Source organism: Hoplias malabaricus, unplaced genomic scaffold, assembly GCF_029633855.1.
Source record: "Hoplias malabaricus isolate fHopMal1 unplaced genomic scaffold, fHopMal1.hap1 scaffold_69, whole genome shotgun sequence".
Taxonomy (NCBI): domain Eukaryota; kingdom Metazoa; phylum Chordata; class Actinopteri; order Characiformes; family Erythrinidae; genus Hoplias; species Hoplias malabaricus.
The window spans coordinates 195,273-216,134 of record NW_027100977.1 but is presented as its reverse complement, the minus strand read 5'-3'; the positions used below and the strand labels follow the sequence as shown (position 1 = coordinate 216,134).

The following is a 20,862-nucleotide window of genomic DNA, read 5'->3' as shown; positions in this document are numbered from 1 at the left end:
CCGCAGTGATCGCTTACGGCCATACCACTCCTTGAAAGCCCGATCTCGTCTGATCTCGGAAGCGAAGAAGAGTTGGGCCTAGTTAGTACTTGGATGGGAGACTGCCTGGGAATACTAGGTGCTGTAAGCTTTTTAGCTTAAGCTTCTATTATAAAGGCAGTAACCACAGTCATGTAAACACAAGAGAAGAAGAAAACTTAAGAAAAAAAAAACAACAACAAAAAAAAACGAACTGGAAAGCCAATCATTTTCATTTGAGGTGTCAGGTGGTCTACCGTTTACAGGCAGCTCTAAAACAAGTATTACTCTTAGAAGAGTATTTAGAAATAGTCTTCTACAGCCCGCAGTGATCGCTTACGGCCATACCACTCCTTGAAAGCCCGATCTCGTCTGATCTCGGAAGCGAAGAAGAGTTGGGCCTAGTTAGTACTTGGATGGGAGACTGCCTGGGAATACTAGGTGCTGTAAGCTTTTTAGCTTAAGCTTCTATTATAAAGGCAGTAACCACAGTCATTTAAACACAAGAGAAGAAGAAACTTAAAAAAAAAACGAACTGGAAAGCCAATCATTTTTATTTGAGGTGTCAGGTGGTCTACCGTTTACAGGCAGCTCTAAAACAAGTATTACTCTTAGAAGAGTATATAGAAATAGTCTTCTACAGCCAGCAGTGATCGCTTACGGCCATACCACTCCTTGAAAGCCCGATCTCGTCTGATCTCGGAAGCGAAGAAGAGTTGGGCCTAGTTAGTACTTGGATGGGAGACTGCCTGGGAATACTAGGTGCTGTAAGCTTTTTAGCTTAAGCTTCTATTATAAAGGCAGTAACCACAGTCATGTAAACACAAGAGAAGAAGAAAACTTAAGAAAAAAAAAACAACAACAAAAAAAAACGAACTGGAAAGCCAATCATTTTCATTTGAGGTGTCAGGTGGTCTACCGTTTACAGGCAGCTCTAAAACAAGTATTACTCTTAGAAGAGTATTTAGAAATAGTCTTCTACAGCCCGCAGTGATCGCTTACGGCCATACCACTCCTTGAAAGCCCGATCTCGTCTGATCTCGGAAGCGAAGAAGAGTTGGGCCTAGTTAGTACTTGGATGGGAGACTGCCTGGGAATACTAGGTGCTGTAAGCTTTTTAGCTTAAGCTTCTATTATAAAGGCAGTAACCACAGTCATTTAAACACAAGAGAAGAAGAAACTTAAAAAAAAAACGAACTGGAAAGCCAATCATTTTTATTTGAGGTGTCAGGTGGTCTACCGTTTACAGGCAGCTCTAAAACAAGTATTACTCTTAGAAGAGTATATAGAAATAGTCTTCTACAGCCAGCAGTGATCGCTTACGGCCATACCACTCCTTGAAAGCCCGATCTCGTCTGATCTCGGAAGCGAAGAAGAGTTGGGCCTAGTTATTACTTGGATGGGAGACTGCCTGGGAATACTAGGTGCTGTAAGCTTTTTAGCTTAAGCTTCTATTATAAAGGCAGTAACCACAGTCATTTAAACACAAGAGAAGAAGAAAACTTAAGAAAAAAAAAACAACAACAAAAAAAAAACGAACTGGAAAGCCAATCATTTTCATTTGAGGTGTCAGGTGGTCTACCGTTTACAGGCAGCTCTAAAACAAGTATTACTCTTAGAAGAGTATATAGAAATAGTCTTCTACAGCCAGCAGTGATCGCTTACGGCCATACCACTCCTTGAAAGCCCGATCTCGTCTGATCTCGGAAGCGAAGAAGAGTTGGGCCTAGTTAGTACTTGGATGGGAGACTGCCTGGGAATACTAGGTGCTGTAAGCTTTTTAGCTTAAGCTTCTATTATAAAGGCAGTAACCACAGTCATTTAAACACAAGAGAAGAAGAAAACTTAAGAAAAAAAAACGAACTGGAAAGCCAATCATTTTCATTTGAGGTGTCAGGTGGTCTACCGTTTACAGGCAGCTCTAAAACAAGTATTACTCTTAGAAGAGTATATAGAAATAGTCTTCTACAGCCAGCAGTGATCGCTTACGGCCATACCACTCCTTGAAAGCCCGATCTCGTCTGATCTCGGAAGCGAAGAAGAGTTGGGCCTAGTTAGTACTTGGATGGGAGACTGCCTGGGAATACTAGGTGCTGTAAGCTTTTTAGCTTAAGCTTCTATTATAAAGGCAGTAACCACAGTCATTTAAACACAAGAGAAGAAGAAAACTTAAGAAAAAAAAACGAACTGGAAAGCCAATCATTTTCATTTGAGGTGTCAGGTGGTCTACCGTTTACAGGCAGCTCTAAAACAAGTATTACTCTTAGAAGAGTATATAGAAATAGTCTTCTACAGCCAGCAGTGATCGCTTACGGCCATACCACTCCTTGAAAGCCCGATCTCGTCTGATCTCGGAAGCGAAGAAGAGTTGGGCCTAGTTAGTACTTGGATGGGAGACTGCCTGGGAATACTAGGTGCTGTAAGCTTTTTAGCTTAAGCTTCTATTATAAAGGCAGTAACCACAGTCATTTAAACACAAGAGAAGAAGAAAACTTAAGAAAAAAAAACGAACTGGAAAGCCAATCATTTTCATTTGAGGTGTCAGGTGGTCTACCGTTTACAGGCAGCTCTAAAACAAGTATTACTCTTAGAAGAGTATATAGAAATAGTCTTCTACAGCCAGCAGTGATCGCTTACGGCCATACCACTCCTTGAAAGCCCGATCTCGTCTGATCTCGGAAGCGAAGAAGAGTTGGGCCTAGTTAGTACTTGGATGGGAGACTGCCTGGGAATACTAGGTGCTGTAAGCTTTTTAGCTTAAGCTTCTATTATAAAGGCAGTAACCACAGTCATTTAAACACAAGAGAAGAAGAAAACTTAAGAAAAAAAAACGAACTGGAAAGCCAATCATTTTCATTTGAGGTGTCAGGTGGTCTACCGTTTACAGGCAGCTCTAAAACAAGTATTACTCTTAGAAGAGTATTTAGAAATAGTCTTCTACAGCCCGCAGTGATCGCTTACGGCCATACCACTCCTTGAAAGCCCGATCTCGTCTGATCTCGGAAGCGAAGAAGAGTTGGGCCTAGTTAGTACTTGGATGGGAGACTGCCTGGGAATACTAGGTGCTGTAAGCTTTTTAGCTTAAGCTTCTATTATAAAGGCAGTAACCACAGTCATTTAAACACAAGAGAAGAAGAAACTTAAAAAAAAAACGAACTGGAAAGCCAATCATTTTTATTTGAGGTGTCAGGTGGTCTACCGTTTACAGGCAGCTCTAAAACAAGTATTACTCTTAGAAGAGTATATAGAAATAGTCTTCTACAGCCAGCAGTGATCGCTTACGGCCATACCACTCCTTGAAAGCCCGATCTCGTCTGATCTCGGAAGCGAAGAAGAGTTGGGCCTAGTTATTACTTGGATGGGAGACTGCCTGGGAATACTAGGTGCTGTAAGCTTTTTAGCTTAAGCTTCTATTATAAAGGCAGTAACCACAGTCATTTAAACACAAGAGAAGAAGAAAACTTAAGAAAAAAAAAACAACAACAAAAAAAAAACGAACTGGAAAGCCAATCATTTTCATTTGAGGTGTCAGGTGGTCTACCGTTTACAGGCAGCTCTAAAACAAGTATTACTCTTAGAAGAGTATATAGAAATAGTCTTCTACAGCCAGCAGTGATCGCTTACGGCCATACCACTCCTTGAAAGCCCGATCTCGTCTGATCTCGGAAGCGAAGAAGAGTTGGGCCTAGTTAGTACTTGGATGGGAGACTGCCTGGGAATACTAGGTGCTGTAAGCTTTTTAGCTTAAGCTTCTATTATAAAGGCAGTAACCACAGTCATTTAAACACAAGAGAAGAAGAAAACTTAAGAAAAAAAAACGAACTGGAAAGCCAATCATTTTCATTTGAGGTGTCAGGTGGTCTACCGTTTACAGGCAGCTCTAAAACAAGTATTACTCTTAGAAGAGTATATAGAAATAGTCTTCTACAGCCAGCAGTGATCGCTTACGGCCATACCACTCCTTGAAAGCCCGATCTCGTCTGATCTCGGAAGCGAAGAAGAGTTGGGCCTAGTTAGTACTTGGATGGGAGACTGCCTGGGAATACTAGGTGCTGTAAGCTTTTTAGCTTAAGCTTCTATTATAAAGGCAGTAACCACAGTCATTTAAACACAAGAGAAGAAGAAAACTTAAGAAAAAAAAACGAACTGGAAAGCCAATCATTTTCATTTGAGGTGTCAGGTGGTCTACCGTTTACAGGCAGCTCTAAAACAAGTATTACTCTTAGAAGAGTATATAGAAATAGTCTTCTACAGCCAGCAGTGATCGCTTACGGCCATACCACTCCTTGAAAGCCCGATCTCGTCTGATCTCGGAAGCGAAGAAGAGTTGGGCCTAGTTAGTACTTGGATGGGAGACTGCCTGGGAATACTAGGTGCTGTAAGCTTTTTAGCTTAAGCTTCTATTATAAAGGCAGTAACCACAGTCATTTAAACACAAGAGAAGAAGAAAACTTAAGAAAAAAAAACGAACTGGAAAGCCAATCATTTTCATTTGAGGTGTCAGGTGGTCTACCGTTTACAGGCAGCTCTAAAACAAGTATTACTCTTAGAAGAGTATATAGAAATAGTCTTCTACAGCCAGCAGTGATCGCTTACGGCCATACCACTCCTTGAAAGCCCGATCTCGTCTGATCTCGGAAGCGAAGAAGAGTTGGGCCTAGTTAGTACTTGGATGGGAGACTGCCTGGGAATACTAGGTGCTGTAAGCTTTTTAGCTTAAGCTTCTATTATAAAGGCAGTAACCACAGTCATTTAAACACAAGAGAAGAAGAAAACTTAAGAAAAAAAAACGAACTGGAAAGCCAATCATTTTCATTTGAGGTGTCAGGTGGTCTACCGTTTACAGGCAGCTCTAAAACAAGTATTACTCTTAGAAGAGTATTTAGAAATAGTCTTCTACAGCCCGCAGTGATCGCTTACGGCCATACCACTCCTTGAAAGCCCGATCTCGTCTGATCTCGGAAGCGAAGAAGAGTTGGGCCTAGTTAGTACTTGGATGGGAGACTGCCTGGGAATACTAGGTGCTGTAAGCTTTTTAGCTTAAGCTTCTATTATAAAGGCAGTAACCACAGTCATTTAAACACAAGAGAAGAAGAAACTTAAAAAAAAAACGAACTGGAAAGCCAATCATTTTTATTTGAGGTGTCAGGTGGTCTACCGTTTACAGGCAGCTCTAAAACAAGTATTACTCTTAGAAGAGTATATAGAAATAGTCTTCTACAGCCAGCAGTGATCGCTTACGGCCATACCACTCCTTGAAAGCCCGATCTCGTCTGATCTCGGAAGCGAAGAAGAGTTGGGCCTAGTTATTACTTGGATGGGAGACTGCCTGGGAATACTAGGTGCTGTAAGCTTTTTAGCTTAAGCTTCTATTATAAAGGCAGTAACCACAGTCATTTAAACACAAGAGAAGAAGAAAACTTAAGAAAAAAAAACAACAACAAAAAAAAAACGAACTGGAAAGCCAATCATTTTCATTTGAGGTGTCAGGTGGTCTACCGTTTACAGGCAGCTCTAAAACAAGTATTACTCTTAGAAGAGTATATAGAAATAGTCTTCTACAGCCAGCAGTGATCGCTTACGGCCATACCACTCCTTGAAAGCCCGATCTCGTCTGATCTCGGAAGCGAAGAAGAGTTGGGCCTAGTTAGTACTTGGATGGGAGACTGCCTGGGAATACTAGGTGCTGTAAGCTTTTTAGCTTAAGCTTCTATTATAAAGGCAGTAACCACAGTCATTTAAACACAAGAGAAGAAGAAAACTTAAGAAAAAAAAACGAACTGGAAAGCCAATCATTTTCATTTGAGGTGTCAGGTGGTCTACCGTTTACAGGCAGCTCTAAAACAAGTATTACTCTTAGAAGAGTATATAGAAATAGTCTTCTACAGCCAGCAGTGATCGCTTACGGCCATACCACTCCTTGAAAGCCCGATCTCGTCTGATCTCGGAAGCGAAGAAGAGTTGGGCCTAGTTAGTACTTGGATGGGAGACTGCCTGGGAATACTAGGTGCTGTAAGCTTTTTAGCTTAAGCTTCTATTATAAAGGCAGTAACCACAGTCATTTAAACACAAGAGAAGAAGAAAACTTAAGAAAAAAAAACGAACTGGAAAGCCAATCATTTTCATTTGAGGTGTCAGGTGGTCTACCGTTTACAGGCAGCTCTAAAACAAGTATTACTCTTAGAAGAGTATATAGAAATAGTCTTCTACAGCCAGCAGTGATCGCTTACGGCCATACCACTCCTTGAAAGCCCGATCTCGTCTGATCTCGGAAGCGAAGAAGAGTTGGGCCTAGTTAGTACTTGGATGGGAGACTGCCTGGGAATACTAGGTGCTGTAAGCTTTTTAGCTTAAGCTTCTATTATAAAGGCAGTAACCACAGTCATTTAAACACAAGAGAAGAAGAAAACTTAAGAAAAAAAAACGAACTGGAAAGCCAATCATTTTCATTTGAGGTGTCAGGTGGTCTACCGTTTACAGGCAGCTCTAAAACAAGTATTACTCTTAGAAGAGTATATAGAAATAGTCTTCTACAGCCAGCAGTGATCGCTTACGGCCATACCACTCCTTGAAAGCCCGATCTCGTCTGATCTCGGAAGCGAAGAAGAGTTGGGCCTAGTTAGTACTTGGATGGGAGACTGCCTGGGAATACTAGGTGCTGTAAGCTTTTTAGCTTAAGCTTCTATTATAAAGGCAGTAACCACAGTCATTTAAACACAAGAGAAGAAGAAAACTTAAGAAAAAAAAACGAACTGGAAAGCCAATCATTTTCATTTGAGGTGTCAGGTGGTCTACCGTTTACAGGCAGCTCTAAAACAAGTATTACTCTTAGAAGAGTATATAGAAATAGTCTTCTACAGCCAGCAGTGATCGCTTACGGCCATACCACTCCTTGAAAGCCCGATCTCGTCTGATCTCGGAAGCGAAGAAGAGTTGGGCCTAGTTAGTACTTGGATGGGAGACTGCCTGGGAATACTAGGTGCTGTAAGCTTTTTAGCTTAAGCTTCTATTATAAAGGCAGTAACCACAGTCATTTAAACACAAGAGAAGAAGAAAACTTAAGAAAAAAAAACGAACTGGAAAGCCAATCATTTTCATTTGAGGTGTCAGGTGGTCTACCGTTTACAGGCAGCTCTAAAACAAGTATTACTCTTAGAAGAGTATATAGAAATAGTCTTCTACAGCCAGCAGTGATCGCTTACGGCCATACCACTCCTTGAAAGCCCGATCTCGTCTGATCTCGGAAGCGAAGAAGAGTTGGGCCTAGTTAGTACTTGGATGGGAGACTGCCTGGGAATACTAGGTGCTGTAAGCTTTTTAGCTTAAGCTTCTATTATAAAGGCAGTAACCACAGTCATTTAAACACAAGAGAAGAAGAAAACTTAAGAAAAAAAAACGAACTGGAAAGCCAATCATTTTCATTTGAGGTGTCAGGTGGTCTACCGTTTACAGGCAGCTCTAAAACAAGTATTACTCTTAGAAGAGTATATAGAAATAGTCTTCTACAGCCAGCAGTGATCGCTTACGGCCATACCACTCCTTGAAAGCCCGATCTCGTCTGATCTCGGAAGCGAAGAAGAGTTGGGCCTAGTTAGTACTTGGATGGGAGACTGCCTGGGAATACTAGGTGCTGTAAGCTTTTTAGCTTAAGCTTCTATTATAAAGGCAGTAACCACAGTCATTTAAACACAAGAGAAGAAGAAAACTTAAGAAAAAAAAACGAACTGGAAAGCCAATCATTTTCATTTGAGGTGTCAGGTGGTCTACCGTTTACAGGCAGCTCTAAAACAAGTATTACTCTTAGAAGAGTATATAGAAATAGTCTTCTACAGCCAGCAGTGATCGCTTACGGCCATACCACTCCTTGAAAGCCCGATCTCGTCTGATCTCGGAAGCGAAGAAGAGTTGGGCCTAGTTAGTACTTGGATGGGAGACTGCCTGGGAATACTAGGTGCTGTAAGCTTTTTAGCTTAAGCTTCTATTATAAAGGCAGTAACCACAGTCATTTAAACACAAGAGAAGAAGAAAACTTAAGAAAAAAAAACGAACTGGAAAGCCAATCATTTTCATTTGAGGTGTCAGGTGGTCTACCGTTTACAGGCAGCTCTAAAACAAGTATTACTCTTAGAAGAGTATTTAGAAATAGTCTTCTACAGCCCGCAGTGATCGCTTACGGCCATACCACTCCTTGAAAGCCCGATCTCGTCTGATCTCGGAAGCGAAGAAGAGTTGGGCCTAGTTAGTACTTGGATGGGAGACTGCCTGGGAATACTAGGTGCTGTAAGCTTTTTAGCTTAAGCTTCTATTATAAAGGCAGTAACCACAGTCATTTAAACACAAGAGAAGAAGAAACTTAAAAAAAAAACGAACTGGAAAGCCAATCATTTTTATTTGAGGTGTCAGGTGGTCTACCGTTTACAGGCAGCTCTAAAACAAGTATTACTCTTAGAAGAGTATATAGAAATAGTCTTCTACAGCCAGCAGTGATCGCTTACGGCCATACCACTCCTTGAAAGCCCGATCTCGTCTGATCTCGGAAGCGAAGAAGAGTTGGGCCTAGTTAGTACTTGGATGGGAGACTGCCTGGGAATACTAGGTGCTGTAAGCTTTTTAGCTTAAGCTTCTATTATAAAGGCAGTAACCACAGTCATGTAAACACAAGAGAAGAAGAAAACTTAAGAAAAAAAAAACAACAACAAAAAAAAACGAACTGGAAAGCCAATCATTTTCATTTGAGGTGTCAGGTGGTCTACCGTTTACAGGCAGCTCTAAAACAAGTATTACTCTTAGAAGAGTATTTAGAAATAGTCTTCTACAGCCCGCAGTGATCGCTTACGGCCATACCACTCCTTGAAAGCCCGATCTCGTCTGATCTCGGAAGCGAAGAAGAGTTGGGCCTAGTTAGTACTTGGATGGGAGACTGCCTGGGAATACTAGGTGCTGTAAGCTTTTTAGCTTAAGCTTCTATTATAAAGGCAGTAACCACAGTCATTTAAACACAAGAGAAGAAGAAACTTAAAAAAAAAACGAACTGGAAAGCCAATCATTTTTATTTGAGGTGTCAGGTGGTCTACCGTTTACAGGCAGCTCTAAAACAAGTATTACTCTTAGAAGAGTATATAGAAATAGTCTTCTACAGCCAGCAGTGATCGCTTACGGCCATACCACTCCTTGAAAGCCCGATCTCGTCTGATCTCGGAAGCGAAGAAGAGTTGGGCCTAGTTATTACTTGGATGGGAGACTGCCTGGGAATACTAGGTGCTGTAAGCTTTTTAGCTTAAGCTTCTATTATAAAGGCAGTAACCACAGTCATTTAAACACAAGAGAAGAAGAAAACTTAAGAAAAAAAAACAACAACAAAAAAAAACGAACTGGAAAGCCAATCATTTTCATTTGAGGTGTCAGGTGGTCTACCGTTTACAGGCAGCTCTAAAACAAGTATTACTCTTAGAAGAGTATATAGAAATAGTCTTCTACAGCCAGCAGTGATCGCTTACGGCCATACCACTCCTTGAAAGCCCGATCTCGTCTGATCTCGGAAGCGAAGAAGAGTTGGGCCTAGTTAGTACTTGGATGGGAGACTGCCTGGGAATACTAGGTGCTGTAAGCTTTTTAGCTTAAGCTTCTATTATAAAGGCAGTAACCACAGTCATTTAAACACAAGAGAAGAAGAAAACTTAAGAAAAAAAAACGAACTGGAAAGCCAATCATTTTCATTTGAGGTGTCAGGTGGTCTACCGTTTACAGGCAGCTCTAAAACAAGTATTACTCTTAGAAGAGTATATAGAAATAGTCTTCTACAGCCAGCAGTGATCGCTTACGGCCATACCACTCCTTGAAAGCCCGATCTCGTCTGATCTCGGAAGCGAAGAAGAGTTGGGCCTAGTTAGTACTTGGATGGGAGACTGCCTGGGAATACTAGGTGCTGTAAGCTTTTTAGCTTAAGCTTCTATTATAAAGGCAGTAACCACAGTCATTTAAACACAAGAGAAGAAGAAAACTTAAGAAAAAAAAACGAACTGGAAAGCCAATCATTTTCATTTGAGGTGTCAGGTGGTCTACCGTTTACAGGCAGCTCTAAAACAAGTATTACTCTTAGAAGAGTATATAGAAATAGTCTTCTACAGCCAGCAGTGATCGCTTACGGCCATACCACTCCTTGAAAGCCCGATCTCGTCTGATCTCGGAAGCGAAGAAGAGTTGGGCCTAGTTAGTACTTGGATGGGAGACTGCCTGGGAATACTAGGTGCTGTAAGCTTTTTAGCTTAAGCTTCTATTATAAAGGCAGTAACCACAGTCATTTAAACACAAGAGAAGAAGAAAACTTAAGAAAAAAAAACGAACTGGAAAGCCAATCATTTTCATTTGAGGTGTCAGGTGGTCTACCGTTTACAGGCAGCTCTAAAACAAGTATTACTCTTAGAAGAGTATATAGAAATAGTCTTCTACAGCCAGCAGTGATCGCTTACGGCCATACCACTCCTTGAAAGCCCGATCTCGTCTGATCTCGGAAGCGAAGAAGAGTTGGGCCTAGTTAGTACTTGGATGGGAGACTGCCTGGGAATACTAGGTGCTGTAAGCTTTTTAGCTTAAGCTTCTATTATAAAGGCAGTAACCACAGTCATTTAAACACAAGAGAAGAAGAAAACTTAAGAAAAAAAAACGAACTGGAAAGCCAATCATTTTCATTTGAGGTGTCAGGTGGTCTACCGTTTACAGGCAGCTCTAAAACAAGTATTACTCTTAGAAGAGTATTTAGAAATAGTCTTCTACAGCCCGCAGTGATCGCTTACGGCCATACCACTCCTTGAAAGCCCGATCTCGTCTGATCTCGGAAGCGAAGAAGAGTTGGGCCTAGTTAGTACTTGGATGGGAGACTGCCTGGGAATACTAGGTGCTGTAAGCTTTTTAGCTTAAGCTTCTATTATAAAGGCAGTAACCACAGTCATTTAAACACAAGAGAAGAAGAAACTTAAAAAAAAAACGAACTGGAAAGCCAATCATTTTTATTTGAGGTGTCAGGTGGTCTACCGTTTACAGGCAGCTCTAAAACAAGTATTACTCTTAGAAGAGTATATAGAAATAGTCTTCTACAGCCAGCAGTGATCGCTTACGGCCATACCACTCCTTGAAAGCCCGATCTCGTCTGATCTCGGAAGCGAAGAAGAGTTGGGCCTAGTTATTACTTGGATGGGAGACTGCCTGGGAATACTAGGTGCTGTAAGCTTTTTAGCTTAAGCTTCTATTATAAAGGCAGTAACCACAGTCATTTAAACACAAGAGAAGAAGAAAACTTAAGAAAAAAAAAACAACAACAAAAAAAAAACGAACTGGAAAGCCAATCATTTTCATTTGAGGTGTCAGGTGGTCTACCGTTTACAGGCAGCTCTAAAACAAGTATTACTCTTAGAAGAGTATATAGAAATAGTCTTCTACAGCCAGCAGTGATCGCTTACGGCCATACCACTCCTTGAAAGCCCGATCTCGTCTGATCTCGGAAGCGAAGAAGAGTTGGGCCTAGTTAGTACTTGGATGGGAGACTGCCTGGGAATACTAGGTGCTGTAAGCTTTTTAGCTTAAGCTTCTATTATAAAGGCAGTAACCACAGTCATTTAAACACAAGAGAAGAAGAAAACTTAAGAAAAAAAAACGAACTGGAAAGCCAATCATTTTCATTTGAGGTGTCAGGTGGTCTACCGTTTACAGGCAGCTCTAAAACAAGTATTACTCTTAGAAGAGTATATAGAAATAGTCTTCTACAGCCAGCAGTGATCGCTTACGGCCATACCACTCCTTGAAAGCCCGATCTCGTCTGATCTCGGAAGCGAAGAAGAGTTGGGCCTAGTTAGTACTTGGATGGGAGACTGCCTGGGAATACTAGGTGCTGTAAGCTTTTTAGCTTAAGCTTCTATTATAAAGGCAGTAACCACAGTCATTTAAACACAAGAGAAGAAGAAAACTTAAGAAAAAAAAACGAACTGGAAAGCCAATCATTTTCATTTGAGGTGTCAGGTGGTCTACCGTTTACAGGCAGCTCTAAAACAAGTATTACTCTTAGAAGAGTATATAGAAATAGTCTTCTACAGCCAGCAGTGATCGCTTACGGCCATACCACTCCTTGAAAGCCCGATCTCGTCTGATCTCGGAAGCGAAGAAGAGTTGGGCCTAGTTAGTACTTGGATGGGAGACTGCCTGGGAATACTAGGTGCTGTAAGCTTTTTAGCTTAAGCTTCTATTATAAAGGCAGTAACCACAGTCATTTAAACACAAGAGAAGAAGAAAACTTAAGAAAATAAAACGAACTGGAAAGCCAATCATTTTCATTTGAGGTGTCAGGTGGTCTACCGTTTACAGGCAGCTCTAAAACAAGTATTACTCTTAGAAGAGTATATAGAAATAGTCTTCTACAGCCAGCAGTGATCGCTTACGGCCATACCACTCCTTGAAAGCCCGATCTCGTCTGATCTCGGAAGCGAAGAAGAGTTGGGCCTAGTTAGTACTTGGATGGGAGACTGCCTGGGAATACTAGGTGCTGTAAGCTTTTTAGCTTAAGCTTCTATTATAAAGGCAGTAACCACAGTCATTTAAACACAAGAGAAGAAGAAAACTTAAGAAAAAAAAACGAACTGGAAAGCCAATCATTTTCATTTGAGGTGTCAGGTGGTCTACCGTTTACAGGCAGCTCTAAAACAAGTATTACTCTTAGAAGAGTATATAGAAATAGTCTTCTACAGCCAGCAGTGATCGCTTACGGCCATACCACTCCTTGAAAGCCCGATCTCGTCTGATCTCGGAAGCGAAGAAGAAATGGGCCTAGTTAGTACTTGGATGGGAGACTGCCTGGGAATACTAGGTGCTGTAAGCTTTTTAGCTTAAGCTTCTATTATAAAGGCAGTAACCACAGTCATTTAAACACAAGAGAAGAAGAAAACTTAAGAAAAAAAAACGAACTGGAAAGCCAATCATTTTCATTTGAGGTGTCAGGTGGTCTACCGTTTACAGGCAGCTCTAAAACAAGTATTACTCTTAGAAGAGTATATAGAAATAGTCTTCTACAGCCAGCAGTGATCGCTTACGGCCATACCACTCCTTGAAAGCCCGATCTCGTCTGATCTCGGAAGCGAAGAAGAGTTGGGCCTAGTTAGTACTTGGATGGGAGACTGCCTGGGAATACTAGGTGCTGTAAGCTTTTTAGCTTAAGCTTCTATTATAAAGGCAGTAACCACAGTCATTTAAACACAAGAGAAGAAGAAAACTTAAGAAAAAAAAACGAACTGGAAAGCCAATCATTTTCATTTGAGGTGTCAGGTGGTCTACCGTTTACAGGCAGCTCTAAAACAAGTATTACTCTTAGAAGAGTATATAGAAATAGTCTTCTACAGCCAGCAGTGATCGCTTACGGCCATACCACTCCTTGAAAGCCCGATCTCGTCTGATCTCGGAAGCGAAGAAGAGTTGGGCCTAGTTAGTACTTGGATGGGAGACTGCCTGGGAATACTAGGTGCTGTAAGCTTTTTAGCTTAAGCTTCTATTATAAAGGCAGTAACCACAGTCATTTAAACACAAGAGAAGAAGAAAACTTAAGAAAAAAAAACGAACTGGAAAGCCAATCATTTTCATTTGAGGTGTCAGGTGGTCTACCGTTTACAGGCAGCTCTAAAACAAGTATTACTCTTAGAAGAGTATATAGAAATAGTCTTCTACAGCCAGCAGTGATCGCTTACGGCCATACCACTCCTTGAAAGCCCGATCTCGTCTGATCTCGGAAGCGAAGAAGAGTTGGGCCTAGTTAGTACTTGGATGGGAGACTGCCTGGGAATACTAGGTGCTGTAAGCTTTTTAGCTTAAGCTTCTATTATAAAGGCAGTAACCACAGTCATTTAAACACAAGAGAAGAAGAAAACTTAAGAAAAAAAAACGAACTGGAAAGCCAATCATTTTCATTTGAGGTGTCAGGTGGTCTACCGTTTACAGGCAGCTCTAAAACAAGTATTACTCTTAGAAGAGTATATAGAAATAGTCTTCTACAGCCAGCAGTGATCGCTTACGGCCATACCACTCCTTGAAAGCCCGATCTCGTCTGATCTCGGAAGCGAAGAAGAGTTGGGCCTAGTTAGTACTTGGATGGGAGACTGCCTGGGAATACTAGGTGCTGTAAGCTTTTTAGCTTAAGCTTCTATTATAAAGGCAGTAACCACAGTCATTTAAACACAAGAGAAGAAGAAAACTTAAGAAAAAAAAACGAACTGGAAAGCCAATCATTTTCATTTGAGGTGTCAGGTGGTCTACCGTTTACAGGCAGCTCTAAAACAAGTATTACTCTTAGAAGAGTATATAGAAATAGTCTTCTACAGCCAGCAGTGATCGCTTACGGCCATACCACTCCTTGAAAGCCCGATCTCGTCTGATCTCGGAAGCGAAGAAGAGTTGGGCCTAGTTAGTACTTGGATGGGAGACTGCCTGGGAATACTAGGTGCTGTAAGCTTTTTAGCTTAAGCTTCTATTATAAAGGCAGTAACCACAGTCATTTAAACACAAGAGAAGAAGAAAACTTAAGAAAAAAAAACGAACTGGAAAGCCAATCATTTTCATTTGAGGTGTCAGGTGGTCTACCGTTTACAGGCAGCTCTAAAACAAGTATTACTCTTAGAAGAGTATATAGAAATAGTCTTCTACAGCCAGCAGTGATCGCTTACGGCCATACCACTCCTTGAAAGCCCGATCTCGTCTGATCTCGGAAGCGAAGAAGAGTTGGGCCTAGTTAGTACTTGGATGGGAGACTGCCTGGGAATACTAGGTGCTGTAAGCTTTTTAGCTTAAGCTTCTATTATAAAGGCAGTAACCACAGTCATTTAAACACAAGAGAAGAAGAAAACTTAAGAAAAAAAAACGAACTGGAAAGCCAATCATTTTCATTTGAGGTGTCAGGTGGTCTACCGTTTACAGGCAGCTCTAAAACAAGTATTACTCTTAGAAGAGTATATAGAAATAGTCTTCTACAGCCAGCAGTGATCGCTTACGGCCATACCACTCCTTGAAAGCCCGATCTCGTCTGATCTCGGAAGCGAAGAAGAAATGGGCCTAGTTAGTACTTGGATGGGAGACTGCCTGGGAATACTAGGTGCTGTAAGCTTTTTAGCTTAAGCTTCTATTATAAAGGCAGTAACCACAGTCATTTAAACACAAGAGAAGAAGAAAACTTAAGAAAAAAAAACAACAACAAAAAAAAACGAACTGGAAAGCCAATCATTTTCATTTGAGGTGTCAGGTGGTCTACCGTTTACAGGCAGCTCTAAAACAAGTATTACTCTTAGAAGAGTATATAGAAATAGTCTTCTACAGCCAGCAGTGATCGCTTACGGCCATACCACTCCTTGAAAGCCCGATCTCGTCTGATCTCGGAAGCGAAGAAGAGTTGGGCCTAGTTAGTACTTGGATGGGAGACTGCCTGGGAATACTAGGTGCTGTAAGCTTTTTAGCTTAAGCTTCTATTATAAAGGCAGTAACCACAGTCATTTAAACACAAGAGAAGAAGAAAACTTAAGAAAAAAAAACGAACTGGAAAGCCAATCATTTTCATTTGAGGTGTCAGGTGGTCTACCGTTTACAGGCAGCTCTAAAACAAGTATTACTCTTAGAAGAGTATATAGAAATAGTCTTCTACAGCCAGCAGTGATCGCTTACGGTCATACCACTCCTTGAAAGCCCGATCTCGTCTGATCTCGGAAGCGAAGAAGAGTTGGGCCTAGTTAGTACTTGGATGGGAGACTGCCTGGGAATACTAGGTGCTGTAAGCTTTTTAGCTTAAGCTTCTATTATAAAGGCAGTAACCACAGTCATTTAAACACAAGAGAAGAAGAAAACTTAAGAAAAAAAAACGAACTGGAAAGCCAATCATTTTCATTTGAGGTGTCAGGTGGTCTACCGTTTACAGGCAGCTCTAAAACAAGTATTACTCTTAGAAGAGTATATAGAAATAGTCTTCTACAGCCAGCAGTGATCGCTTACGGCCATACCACTCCTTGAAAGCCCGATCTCGTCTGATCTCGGAAGCGAAGAAGAGTTGGGCCTAGTTAGTACTTGGATGGGAGACTGCCTGGGAATACTAGGTGCTGTAAGCTTTTTAGCTTAAGCTTCTATTATAAAGGCAGTAACCACAGTCATTTAAACACAAGAGAAGAAGAAACTTAAAAAAAAAACGAACTGGAAAGCCAATCATTTTCATTTGAGGTGTCAGGTGGTCTACCGTTTACAGGCAGCTCTAAAACAAGTATTACTCTTAGAAGAGTATATAGAAATAGTCTTCTACAGCCAGCAGTGATCGCTTACGGCCATACCACTCCTTGAAAGCCCGATCTCGTCTGATCTCGGAAGCGAAGAAGAGTTGGGCCTAGTTAGTACTTGGATGGGAGACTGCCTGGGAATACTAGGTGCTGTAAGCTTTTTAGCTTAAGCTTCTATTATAAAGGCAGTAACCACAGTCATTTAAACACAAGAGAAGAAGAAAACTTAAGAAAAAAAAACGAACTGGAAAGCCAATCATTTTCATTTGAGGTGTCAGGTGGTCTACCGTTTACAGGCAGCTCTAAAACAAGTATTACTCTTAGAAGAGTATATAGAAATAGTCTTCTACAGCCAGCAGTGATCGCTTACGGTCATACCACTCCTTGAAAGCCCGATCTCGTCTGATCTCGGAAGCGAAGAAGAGTTGGGCCTAGTTAGTACTTGGATGGGAGACTGCCTGGGAATACTAGGTGCTGTAAGCTTTTTAGCTTAAGCTTCTATTATAAAGGCAGTAACCACAGTCATTTAAACACAAGAGAAGAAGAAAACTTAAGAAAAAAAAACGAACTGGAAAGCCAATCATTTTCATTTGAGGTGTCAGGTGGTCTACCGTTTACAGGCAGCTCTAAAACAAGTATTACTCTTAGAAGAGTATATAGAAATAGTCTTCTACAGCCAGCAGTGATCGCTTACGGCCATACCACTCCTTGAAAGCCCGATCTCGTCTGATCTCGGAAGCGAAGAAGAGTTGGGCCTAGTTAGTACTTGGATGGGAGACTGCCTGGGAATACTAGGTGCTGTAAGCTTTTTAGCTTAAGCTTCTATTATAAAGGCAGTAACCACAGTCATTTAAACACAAGAGAAGAAGAAACTTAAAAAAAAAACGAACTGGAAAGCCAATCATTTTTATTTGAGGTGTCAGGTGGTCTACCGTTTACAGGCAGCTCTAAAACAAGTATTACTCTTAGAAGAGTATATAGAAATAGTCTTCTACAGCCAGCAGTGATCACTTACGGCCATACCACTCCTTGAAAGCCCGATCTCGTCTGATCTCGGAAGCGAAGAAGAGTTGGGCCTAGTTAGTACTTGGATGGGAGACTGCCTGGGAATACTAGGTGCTGTAAGCTTTTTAGCTTAAGCTTCTATTATAAAGGCAGTAACCACAGTCATTTAAACACAAGAGAAGAAGAAACTTAAAAAAAAAACGAACTGGAAAGCCAATCATTTTTATTTGAGGTGTCAGGTGGTCTACCGTTTACAGGCAGCTCTAAAACAAGTATTACTCTTAGAAGAGTATATAGAAATAGTCTTCTACAGCCAGCAGTGATCGCTTACGGCCATACCACTCCTTGAAAGCCCGATCTCGTCTGATCTCGGAAGCGAAGAAGAGTTGGGCCTAGTTAGTACTTGGATGGGAGACTGCCTGGGAATACTAGGTGCTGTAAGCTTTTTAGCTTAAGCTTCTATTATAAAGGCAGTAACCACAGTCATTTAAACACAAGAGAAGAAGAAACTTAAAAAAAAAACGAACTGGAAAGCCAATCATTTTTATTTGAGGTGTCAGGTGGTCTACCGTTTACAGGCAGCTCTAAAACAAGTATTACTCTTAGAAGAGTATATAGAAATAGTCTTCTACAGCCCGCAGTGATCGCTTACGGCCATACCACTCCTTGAAAGCCCGATCTCGTCTGATCTCGGAAGCGAAGAAGAGTTGGGCCTAGTTAGTACTTGGATGGGAGACTGCCTGGGAATACTAGGTGCTGTAAGCTTTTTAGCTTAAGCTTCTATTATAAAGGCAGTAACCACAGTCATGTAAACACAAGAGAAGAAGAAAACTTAAGAAAAAAAAAACAACAACAAAAAAAAACGAACTGGAAAGCCAATCATTTTCATTTGAGGTGTCAGGTGGTCTACCGTTTACAGGCAGCTCTAAAACAAGTATTACTCTTAGAAGAGTATTTAGAAATAGTCTTCTACAGCCCGCAGTGATCGCTTACGGCCATACCACTCCTTGAAAGCCCGATCTCGTCTGATCTCGGAAGCGAAGAAGAGTTGGGCCTAGTTAGTACTTGGATGGGAGACTGCCTGGGAATACTAGGTGCTGTAAGCTTTTTAGCTTAAGCTTCTATTATAAAGGCAGTAACCACAGTCATTTAAACACAAGAGAAGAAGAAACTTAAAAAAAAAACGAACTGGAAAGCCAATCATTTTTATTTGAGGTGTCAGGTGGTCTACCGTTTACAGGCAGCTCTAAAACAAGTATTACTCTTAGAAGAGTATATAGAAATAGTCTTCTACAGCCAGCAGTGATCGCTTACGGCCATACCACTCCTTGAAAGCCCGATCTCGTCTGATCTCGGAAGCGAAGAAGAGTTGGGCCTAGTTAGTACTTGGATGGGAGACTGCCTGGGAATACTAGGTGCTGTAAGCTTTTTAGCTTAAGCTTCTATTATAAAGGCAGTTACCACAGTCATTTAAACACAAGAGAAGAAGGAAACACTAGAGAAAAAAAAAACAACAACAAAAAAAAACGAACTGGAAAGCCAATCATTTTTATTTGAGGTGTCAGGTGGTCTACCGTTTACAGGCAGCTCTAAAACAAGTATTACTCTTAGAAGAGTATATAGAAATAGTCTTCTACAGCCAGCAGTGATCGCTTACGGCCATACCACTCCTTCAAAGCCCGATCTCGTCTGATCTCGGAAGCGAAGAAGAGTTGGGCCTAGTTAGTACTTGGATGGGAGACTGCCTGGGAATACTAGGTGCTGTAAGCTTTTTAGCTTAAGCTTCTATTATAAAGGCAGTAACCACAGTCATTTAAACACAAGAGAAGAAGAAAACTTAAGAAAAAAAAACGAACTGGAAAGCCAATCATTTTCATTTGAGGTGTCAGGTGGTCTACCGTTTACAGGCAGCTCTAAAACAAGTATTACTCTTAGAAGAGTATATAGAAATAGTCTTCTACAGCCCGCAGTGATCGCTTACGGCCATACCACTCCTTGAAAGCCCGATCTCGTCTGATCTCGGAAGCGAAGAAGAGTTGGGCCTAGTTAGTACTTGGATGGGAGACTGCCTGGGAATACTAGGTGCTGTAAGCTTTTTAGCTTAAGCTTCTATTATAAAGGCAGTAACCACAGTCATTTAAACACAAGAGAAGAAGAAACTTAAAAAAAAAACGAACTGGAAAGCCAATCATTTTTATTTGAGGTGTCAGGTGGTCTACCGTTTACAGGCAGCTCTAAAACAAGTATTACTCTTAGAAGAGTATATAGAAATAGTCTTCTACAGCCAGCAGTGATCGCTTACGGCCATACCACTCCTTGAAAGCCCGATCTCGTCTGATCTCGGAAGCGAAGAAGAGTTGGGCCTAGTTAGTACTTGGATGGGAGACTGCCTGGGAATACTAGGTGCTGTAAGCTTTTTAGCTTAAGCTTCTATTATAAAGGCAGTAACCACAGTCATTTAAACACAAGAGAAGAAGAAAACTTAAGAAAAAAAAAACAACAACAAAAAAAAACGAACTGGAAAGCCAATCATTTTTATTTGAGGTGTCAGGTGGTCTACCGTTTACAGGCAGCTCTAAAACAAGTATTACTCTTAGAAGAGTATTTAGAAATAGTCTTCTACAGCCCGCAGTGATCGCTTACGGCCATACCACTCCTTGAAAGCCCGATCTCGTCTGATCTCGGAAGCGAAGAAGAGTTGGGCCTAGTTAGTACTTGGATGGGAGACTGCCTGGGAATACTAGGTGCTGTAAGCTTTTTAGCTTAAGCTTCTATTATAAAGGCAGTAACCACAGTCATTTAAACACAAGAGAAGAAGAAACTTAAAAAAAAAACGAATTGGAAAGCCAATCATTTTTATTTGAGGTGTCAGGTGGTCTACCGTTTACAGGCAGCTCTAAAACAAGTATTACTCTTAGAAGAGTATATAGAAATAGTCTTCTACAGCCAGCAGTGATCGCTTACGGCCATACCACTCCTTGAAAGCCCGATCTCGTCTGATCTCGGAAGCGAAGAAGAGTTGGGCCTAGTTAGTACTTGGATGGGAGACTGCCTGGGAATACTAGGTGCTGTAAGCTTTTTAGCTTAAGCTTCTATTATAAAGGCAGTAACCACAGTCATTTAAACACAAGAGAAGAAGAAAACTTAAGAAAAAAAAAAACAACAACAAAAAAAAACGAACTGGAAAGCCAATCATTTTTATTTGAGGTGTCAGGTGGTCTACCGTTTACAGGCAGCTCTAAAACAAGTATTACTCTTAGAAGAGTATATAGAAATAGTCTTCTACAGCCAGCAGTGATCGCTTACGGCCATACCACTCCTTGAAAGCCCGATCTCGTCTGATCTCGGAAGCGAAGAAGAGTTGGGCCTAGTTAGTACTTGGATGGGAGACTGCCTGGGAATACTAGGTGCTGTAAGCTTTTTAGCTTAAGCTTCTATTATAAAGGCAGTAACCACAGTCATTTAAACACAAGAGAAGAAGAAAACTTAAGAAAAAAAAAACAACAACAAAAAAAAACGAACTGGAAAGCCAATCATTTTTATTTGAGGTGTCAGG

The 20,862-nt window shown here is 41.1% G+C and overlaps 57 non-coding genes and 7 pseudogenes across 57 annotated transcripts; all 64 read left to right on the top strand.

Moving 5' to 3' along the window:
- The first annotated feature begins 11 nt into the window (after window positions 1–11).
- Window positions 12–130, top strand: LOC136683620 (5S ribosomal RNA). Its single transcript, XR_010799184.1, has one exon. It is a non-coding gene; the product is annotated as a 5S ribosomal RNA (ribosomal RNA).
- A 222-nt stretch (window positions 131–352) lies between these two features.
- Window positions 353–471, top strand: LOC136683619 (5S ribosomal RNA). The gene has a single exon (XR_010799183.1). It is a non-coding gene; the product is annotated as a 5S ribosomal RNA (ribosomal RNA).
- Window positions 472–673: 202 nt separating this feature from the next.
- Window positions 674–792, top strand: LOC136683617 (5S ribosomal RNA). Its single transcript, XR_010799182.1, has one exon. It is a non-coding gene; the product is annotated as a 5S ribosomal RNA (ribosomal RNA).
- Window positions 793–1,014: 222 nt separating this feature from the next.
- LOC136683615 (5S ribosomal RNA) lies at window positions 1,015–1,133 on the top strand. The gene has a single exon (XR_010799180.1). It is a non-coding gene; the product is annotated as a 5S ribosomal RNA (ribosomal RNA).
- Window positions 1,134–1,335: 202 nt separating this feature from the next.
- Window positions 1,336–1,454, top strand: LOC136682982 (5S ribosomal RNA; annotated as a pseudogene).
- Window positions 1,455–1,677: 223 nt separating this feature from the next.
- On the top strand, window positions 1,678–1,796 carry LOC136683614 (5S ribosomal RNA). The gene has a single exon (XR_010799179.1). It is a non-coding gene; the product is annotated as a 5S ribosomal RNA (ribosomal RNA).
- Window positions 1,797–2,001: 205 nt separating this feature from the next.
- On the top strand, window positions 2,002–2,120 carry LOC136683613 (5S ribosomal RNA). Its single transcript, XR_010799178.1, has one exon. It is a non-coding gene; the product is annotated as a 5S ribosomal RNA (ribosomal RNA).
- A 205-nt stretch (window positions 2,121–2,325) lies between these two features.
- Window positions 2,326–2,444, top strand: LOC136683612 (5S ribosomal RNA). The gene has a single exon (XR_010799177.1). It is a non-coding gene; the product is annotated as a 5S ribosomal RNA (ribosomal RNA).
- Window positions 2,445–2,649: 205 nt separating this feature from the next.
- On the top strand, window positions 2,650–2,768 carry LOC136683611 (5S ribosomal RNA). Its single transcript, XR_010799176.1, has one exon. It is a non-coding gene; the product is annotated as a 5S ribosomal RNA (ribosomal RNA).
- A 205-nt stretch (window positions 2,769–2,973) lies between these two features.
- On the top strand, window positions 2,974–3,092 carry LOC136683609 (5S ribosomal RNA). The gene has a single exon (XR_010799174.1). It is a non-coding gene; the product is annotated as a 5S ribosomal RNA (ribosomal RNA).
- Window positions 3,093–3,294: 202 nt separating this feature from the next.
- On the top strand, window positions 3,295–3,413 carry LOC136682981 (5S ribosomal RNA; annotated as a pseudogene).
- A 223-nt stretch (window positions 3,414–3,636) lies between these two features.
- LOC136683608 (5S ribosomal RNA) lies at window positions 3,637–3,755 on the top strand. The gene has a single exon (XR_010799173.1). It is a non-coding gene; the product is annotated as a 5S ribosomal RNA (ribosomal RNA).
- Window positions 3,756–3,960: 205 nt separating this feature from the next.
- On the top strand, window positions 3,961–4,079 carry LOC136683607 (5S ribosomal RNA). The gene has a single exon (XR_010799172.1). It is a non-coding gene; the product is annotated as a 5S ribosomal RNA (ribosomal RNA).
- A 205-nt stretch (window positions 4,080–4,284) lies between these two features.
- Window positions 4,285–4,403, top strand: LOC136683606 (5S ribosomal RNA). Its single transcript, XR_010799171.1, has one exon. It is a non-coding gene; the product is annotated as a 5S ribosomal RNA (ribosomal RNA).
- Window positions 4,404–4,608: 205 nt separating this feature from the next.
- LOC136683605 (5S ribosomal RNA) lies at window positions 4,609–4,727 on the top strand. The gene has a single exon (XR_010799170.1). It is a non-coding gene; the product is annotated as a 5S ribosomal RNA (ribosomal RNA).
- A 205-nt stretch (window positions 4,728–4,932) lies between these two features.
- On the top strand, window positions 4,933–5,051 carry LOC136683604 (5S ribosomal RNA). The gene has a single exon (XR_010799169.1). It is a non-coding gene; the product is annotated as a 5S ribosomal RNA (ribosomal RNA).
- Window positions 5,052–5,253: 202 nt separating this feature from the next.
- LOC136682979 (5S ribosomal RNA) lies at window positions 5,254–5,372 on the top strand (annotated as a pseudogene).
- Window positions 5,373–5,594: 222 nt separating this feature from the next.
- Window positions 5,595–5,713, top strand: LOC136683603 (5S ribosomal RNA). Its single transcript, XR_010799168.1, has one exon. It is a non-coding gene; the product is annotated as a 5S ribosomal RNA (ribosomal RNA).
- A 205-nt stretch (window positions 5,714–5,918) lies between these two features.
- On the top strand, window positions 5,919–6,037 carry LOC136683602 (5S ribosomal RNA). The gene has a single exon (XR_010799167.1). It is a non-coding gene; the product is annotated as a 5S ribosomal RNA (ribosomal RNA).
- Window positions 6,038–6,242: 205 nt separating this feature from the next.
- Window positions 6,243–6,361, top strand: LOC136683601 (5S ribosomal RNA). Its single transcript, XR_010799166.1, has one exon. It is a non-coding gene; the product is annotated as a 5S ribosomal RNA (ribosomal RNA).
- Window positions 6,362–6,566: 205 nt separating this feature from the next.
- LOC136683600 (5S ribosomal RNA) lies at window positions 6,567–6,685 on the top strand. Its single transcript, XR_010799165.1, has one exon. It is a non-coding gene; the product is annotated as a 5S ribosomal RNA (ribosomal RNA).
- Window positions 6,686–6,890: 205 nt separating this feature from the next.
- Window positions 6,891–7,009, top strand: LOC136683598 (5S ribosomal RNA). Its single transcript, XR_010799163.1, has one exon. It is a non-coding gene; the product is annotated as a 5S ribosomal RNA (ribosomal RNA).
- A 205-nt stretch (window positions 7,010–7,214) lies between these two features.
- LOC136683597 (5S ribosomal RNA) lies at window positions 7,215–7,333 on the top strand. The gene has a single exon (XR_010799162.1). It is a non-coding gene; the product is annotated as a 5S ribosomal RNA (ribosomal RNA).
- Window positions 7,334–7,538: 205 nt separating this feature from the next.
- LOC136683596 (5S ribosomal RNA) lies at window positions 7,539–7,657 on the top strand. The gene has a single exon (XR_010799161.1). It is a non-coding gene; the product is annotated as a 5S ribosomal RNA (ribosomal RNA).
- A 205-nt stretch (window positions 7,658–7,862) lies between these two features.
- LOC136683595 (5S ribosomal RNA) lies at window positions 7,863–7,981 on the top strand. The gene has a single exon (XR_010799160.1). It is a non-coding gene; the product is annotated as a 5S ribosomal RNA (ribosomal RNA).
- A 205-nt stretch (window positions 7,982–8,186) lies between these two features.
- Window positions 8,187–8,305, top strand: LOC136683594 (5S ribosomal RNA). Its single transcript, XR_010799159.1, has one exon. It is a non-coding gene; the product is annotated as a 5S ribosomal RNA (ribosomal RNA).
- A 202-nt stretch (window positions 8,306–8,507) lies between these two features.
- LOC136683593 (5S ribosomal RNA) lies at window positions 8,508–8,626 on the top strand. The gene has a single exon (XR_010799158.1). It is a non-coding gene; the product is annotated as a 5S ribosomal RNA (ribosomal RNA).
- Window positions 8,627–8,848: 222 nt separating this feature from the next.
- LOC136683592 (5S ribosomal RNA) lies at window positions 8,849–8,967 on the top strand. Its single transcript, XR_010799157.1, has one exon. It is a non-coding gene; the product is annotated as a 5S ribosomal RNA (ribosomal RNA).
- A 202-nt stretch (window positions 8,968–9,169) lies between these two features.
- On the top strand, window positions 9,170–9,288 carry LOC136682978 (5S ribosomal RNA; annotated as a pseudogene).
- Window positions 9,289–9,509: 221 nt separating this feature from the next.
- Window positions 9,510–9,628, top strand: LOC136683591 (5S ribosomal RNA). Its single transcript, XR_010799156.1, has one exon. It is a non-coding gene; the product is annotated as a 5S ribosomal RNA (ribosomal RNA).
- A 205-nt stretch (window positions 9,629–9,833) lies between these two features.
- On the top strand, window positions 9,834–9,952 carry LOC136683590 (5S ribosomal RNA). Its single transcript, XR_010799155.1, has one exon. It is a non-coding gene; the product is annotated as a 5S ribosomal RNA (ribosomal RNA).
- Window positions 9,953–10,157: 205 nt separating this feature from the next.
- LOC136683589 (5S ribosomal RNA) lies at window positions 10,158–10,276 on the top strand. The gene has a single exon (XR_010799154.1). It is a non-coding gene; the product is annotated as a 5S ribosomal RNA (ribosomal RNA).
- A 205-nt stretch (window positions 10,277–10,481) lies between these two features.
- Window positions 10,482–10,600, top strand: LOC136683587 (5S ribosomal RNA). Its single transcript, XR_010799152.1, has one exon. It is a non-coding gene; the product is annotated as a 5S ribosomal RNA (ribosomal RNA).
- A 205-nt stretch (window positions 10,601–10,805) lies between these two features.
- On the top strand, window positions 10,806–10,924 carry LOC136683586 (5S ribosomal RNA). The gene has a single exon (XR_010799151.1). It is a non-coding gene; the product is annotated as a 5S ribosomal RNA (ribosomal RNA).
- Window positions 10,925–11,126: 202 nt separating this feature from the next.
- On the top strand, window positions 11,127–11,245 carry LOC136682977 (5S ribosomal RNA; annotated as a pseudogene).
- Window positions 11,246–11,468: 223 nt separating this feature from the next.
- LOC136683585 (5S ribosomal RNA) lies at window positions 11,469–11,587 on the top strand. Its single transcript, XR_010799150.1, has one exon. It is a non-coding gene; the product is annotated as a 5S ribosomal RNA (ribosomal RNA).
- A 205-nt stretch (window positions 11,588–11,792) lies between these two features.
- LOC136683584 (5S ribosomal RNA) lies at window positions 11,793–11,911 on the top strand. The gene has a single exon (XR_010799149.1). It is a non-coding gene; the product is annotated as a 5S ribosomal RNA (ribosomal RNA).
- A 205-nt stretch (window positions 11,912–12,116) lies between these two features.
- Window positions 12,117–12,235, top strand: LOC136683583 (5S ribosomal RNA). The gene has a single exon (XR_010799148.1). It is a non-coding gene; the product is annotated as a 5S ribosomal RNA (ribosomal RNA).
- A 205-nt stretch (window positions 12,236–12,440) lies between these two features.
- Window positions 12,441–12,559, top strand: LOC136683581 (5S ribosomal RNA). Its single transcript, XR_010799147.1, has one exon. It is a non-coding gene; the product is annotated as a 5S ribosomal RNA (ribosomal RNA).
- A 205-nt stretch (window positions 12,560–12,764) lies between these two features.
- On the top strand, window positions 12,765–12,883 carry LOC136683130 (5S ribosomal RNA; annotated as a pseudogene).
- Window positions 12,884–13,088: 205 nt separating this feature from the next.
- Window positions 13,089–13,207, top strand: LOC136683580 (5S ribosomal RNA). Its single transcript, XR_010799146.1, has one exon. It is a non-coding gene; the product is annotated as a 5S ribosomal RNA (ribosomal RNA).
- A 205-nt stretch (window positions 13,208–13,412) lies between these two features.
- LOC136683579 (5S ribosomal RNA) lies at window positions 13,413–13,531 on the top strand. Its single transcript, XR_010799145.1, has one exon. It is a non-coding gene; the product is annotated as a 5S ribosomal RNA (ribosomal RNA).
- Window positions 13,532–13,736: 205 nt separating this feature from the next.
- On the top strand, window positions 13,737–13,855 carry LOC136683578 (5S ribosomal RNA). The gene has a single exon (XR_010799144.1). It is a non-coding gene; the product is annotated as a 5S ribosomal RNA (ribosomal RNA).
- A 205-nt stretch (window positions 13,856–14,060) lies between these two features.
- LOC136683577 (5S ribosomal RNA) lies at window positions 14,061–14,179 on the top strand. The gene has a single exon (XR_010799143.1). It is a non-coding gene; the product is annotated as a 5S ribosomal RNA (ribosomal RNA).
- Window positions 14,180–14,384: 205 nt separating this feature from the next.
- On the top strand, window positions 14,385–14,503 carry LOC136683575 (5S ribosomal RNA). Its single transcript, XR_010799141.1, has one exon. It is a non-coding gene; the product is annotated as a 5S ribosomal RNA (ribosomal RNA).
- A 205-nt stretch (window positions 14,504–14,708) lies between these two features.
- LOC136683574 (5S ribosomal RNA) lies at window positions 14,709–14,827 on the top strand. Its single transcript, XR_010799140.1, has one exon. It is a non-coding gene; the product is annotated as a 5S ribosomal RNA (ribosomal RNA).
- Window positions 14,828–15,032: 205 nt separating this feature from the next.
- LOC136683129 (5S ribosomal RNA) lies at window positions 15,033–15,151 on the top strand (annotated as a pseudogene).
- A 221-nt stretch (window positions 15,152–15,372) lies between these two features.
- Window positions 15,373–15,491, top strand: LOC136683573 (5S ribosomal RNA). The gene has a single exon (XR_010799139.1). It is a non-coding gene; the product is annotated as a 5S ribosomal RNA (ribosomal RNA).
- A 205-nt stretch (window positions 15,492–15,696) lies between these two features.
- Window positions 15,697–15,815, top strand: LOC136683648 (5S ribosomal RNA). The gene has a single exon (XR_010799210.1). It is a non-coding gene; the product is annotated as a 5S ribosomal RNA (ribosomal RNA).
- Window positions 15,816–16,020: 205 nt separating this feature from the next.
- On the top strand, window positions 16,021–16,139 carry LOC136683572 (5S ribosomal RNA). The gene has a single exon (XR_010799138.1). It is a non-coding gene; the product is annotated as a 5S ribosomal RNA (ribosomal RNA).
- Window positions 16,140–16,341: 202 nt separating this feature from the next.
- LOC136683571 (5S ribosomal RNA) lies at window positions 16,342–16,460 on the top strand. The gene has a single exon (XR_010799137.1). It is a non-coding gene; the product is annotated as a 5S ribosomal RNA (ribosomal RNA).
- A 205-nt stretch (window positions 16,461–16,665) lies between these two features.
- Window positions 16,666–16,784, top strand: LOC136683646 (5S ribosomal RNA). Its single transcript, XR_010799208.1, has one exon. It is a non-coding gene; the product is annotated as a 5S ribosomal RNA (ribosomal RNA).
- Window positions 16,785–16,989: 205 nt separating this feature from the next.
- Window positions 16,990–17,108, top strand: LOC136683570 (5S ribosomal RNA). Its single transcript, XR_010799136.1, has one exon. It is a non-coding gene; the product is annotated as a 5S ribosomal RNA (ribosomal RNA).
- Window positions 17,109–17,310: 202 nt separating this feature from the next.
- On the top strand, window positions 17,311–17,429 carry LOC136683662 (5S ribosomal RNA). Its single transcript, XR_010799223.1, has one exon. It is a non-coding gene; the product is annotated as a 5S ribosomal RNA (ribosomal RNA).
- A 202-nt stretch (window positions 17,430–17,631) lies between these two features.
- On the top strand, window positions 17,632–17,750 carry LOC136683569 (5S ribosomal RNA). The gene has a single exon (XR_010799135.1). It is a non-coding gene; the product is annotated as a 5S ribosomal RNA (ribosomal RNA).
- Window positions 17,751–17,952: 202 nt separating this feature from the next.
- Window positions 17,953–18,071, top strand: LOC136683568 (5S ribosomal RNA). Its single transcript, XR_010799134.1, has one exon. It is a non-coding gene; the product is annotated as a 5S ribosomal RNA (ribosomal RNA).
- A 222-nt stretch (window positions 18,072–18,293) lies between these two features.
- LOC136683567 (5S ribosomal RNA) lies at window positions 18,294–18,412 on the top strand. Its single transcript, XR_010799133.1, has one exon. It is a non-coding gene; the product is annotated as a 5S ribosomal RNA (ribosomal RNA).
- Window positions 18,413–18,614: 202 nt separating this feature from the next.
- On the top strand, window positions 18,615–18,733 carry LOC136683566 (5S ribosomal RNA). Its single transcript, XR_010799132.1, has one exon. It is a non-coding gene; the product is annotated as a 5S ribosomal RNA (ribosomal RNA).
- A 224-nt stretch (window positions 18,734–18,957) lies between these two features.
- On the top strand, window positions 18,958–19,076 carry LOC136683507 (5S ribosomal RNA). The gene has a single exon (XR_010799076.1). It is a non-coding gene; the product is annotated as a 5S ribosomal RNA (ribosomal RNA).
- A 205-nt stretch (window positions 19,077–19,281) lies between these two features.
- Window positions 19,282–19,400, top strand: LOC136683564 (5S ribosomal RNA). The gene has a single exon (XR_010799130.1). It is a non-coding gene; the product is annotated as a 5S ribosomal RNA (ribosomal RNA).
- Window positions 19,401–19,602: 202 nt separating this feature from the next.
- Window positions 19,603–19,721, top strand: LOC136683563 (5S ribosomal RNA). Its single transcript, XR_010799129.1, has one exon. It is a non-coding gene; the product is annotated as a 5S ribosomal RNA (ribosomal RNA).
- Window positions 19,722–19,943: 222 nt separating this feature from the next.
- LOC136683562 (5S ribosomal RNA) lies at window positions 19,944–20,062 on the top strand. Its single transcript, XR_010799128.1, has one exon. It is a non-coding gene; the product is annotated as a 5S ribosomal RNA (ribosomal RNA).
- A 202-nt stretch (window positions 20,063–20,264) lies between these two features.
- Window positions 20,265–20,383, top strand: LOC136683561 (5S ribosomal RNA). Its single transcript, XR_010799127.1, has one exon. It is a non-coding gene; the product is annotated as a 5S ribosomal RNA (ribosomal RNA).
- Window positions 20,384–20,606: 223 nt separating this feature from the next.
- LOC136683560 (5S ribosomal RNA) lies at window positions 20,607–20,725 on the top strand. Its single transcript, XR_010799126.1, has one exon. It is a non-coding gene; the product is annotated as a 5S ribosomal RNA (ribosomal RNA).
- The last annotated feature ends 137 nt before the right edge of the window (window positions 20,726–20,862 follow it).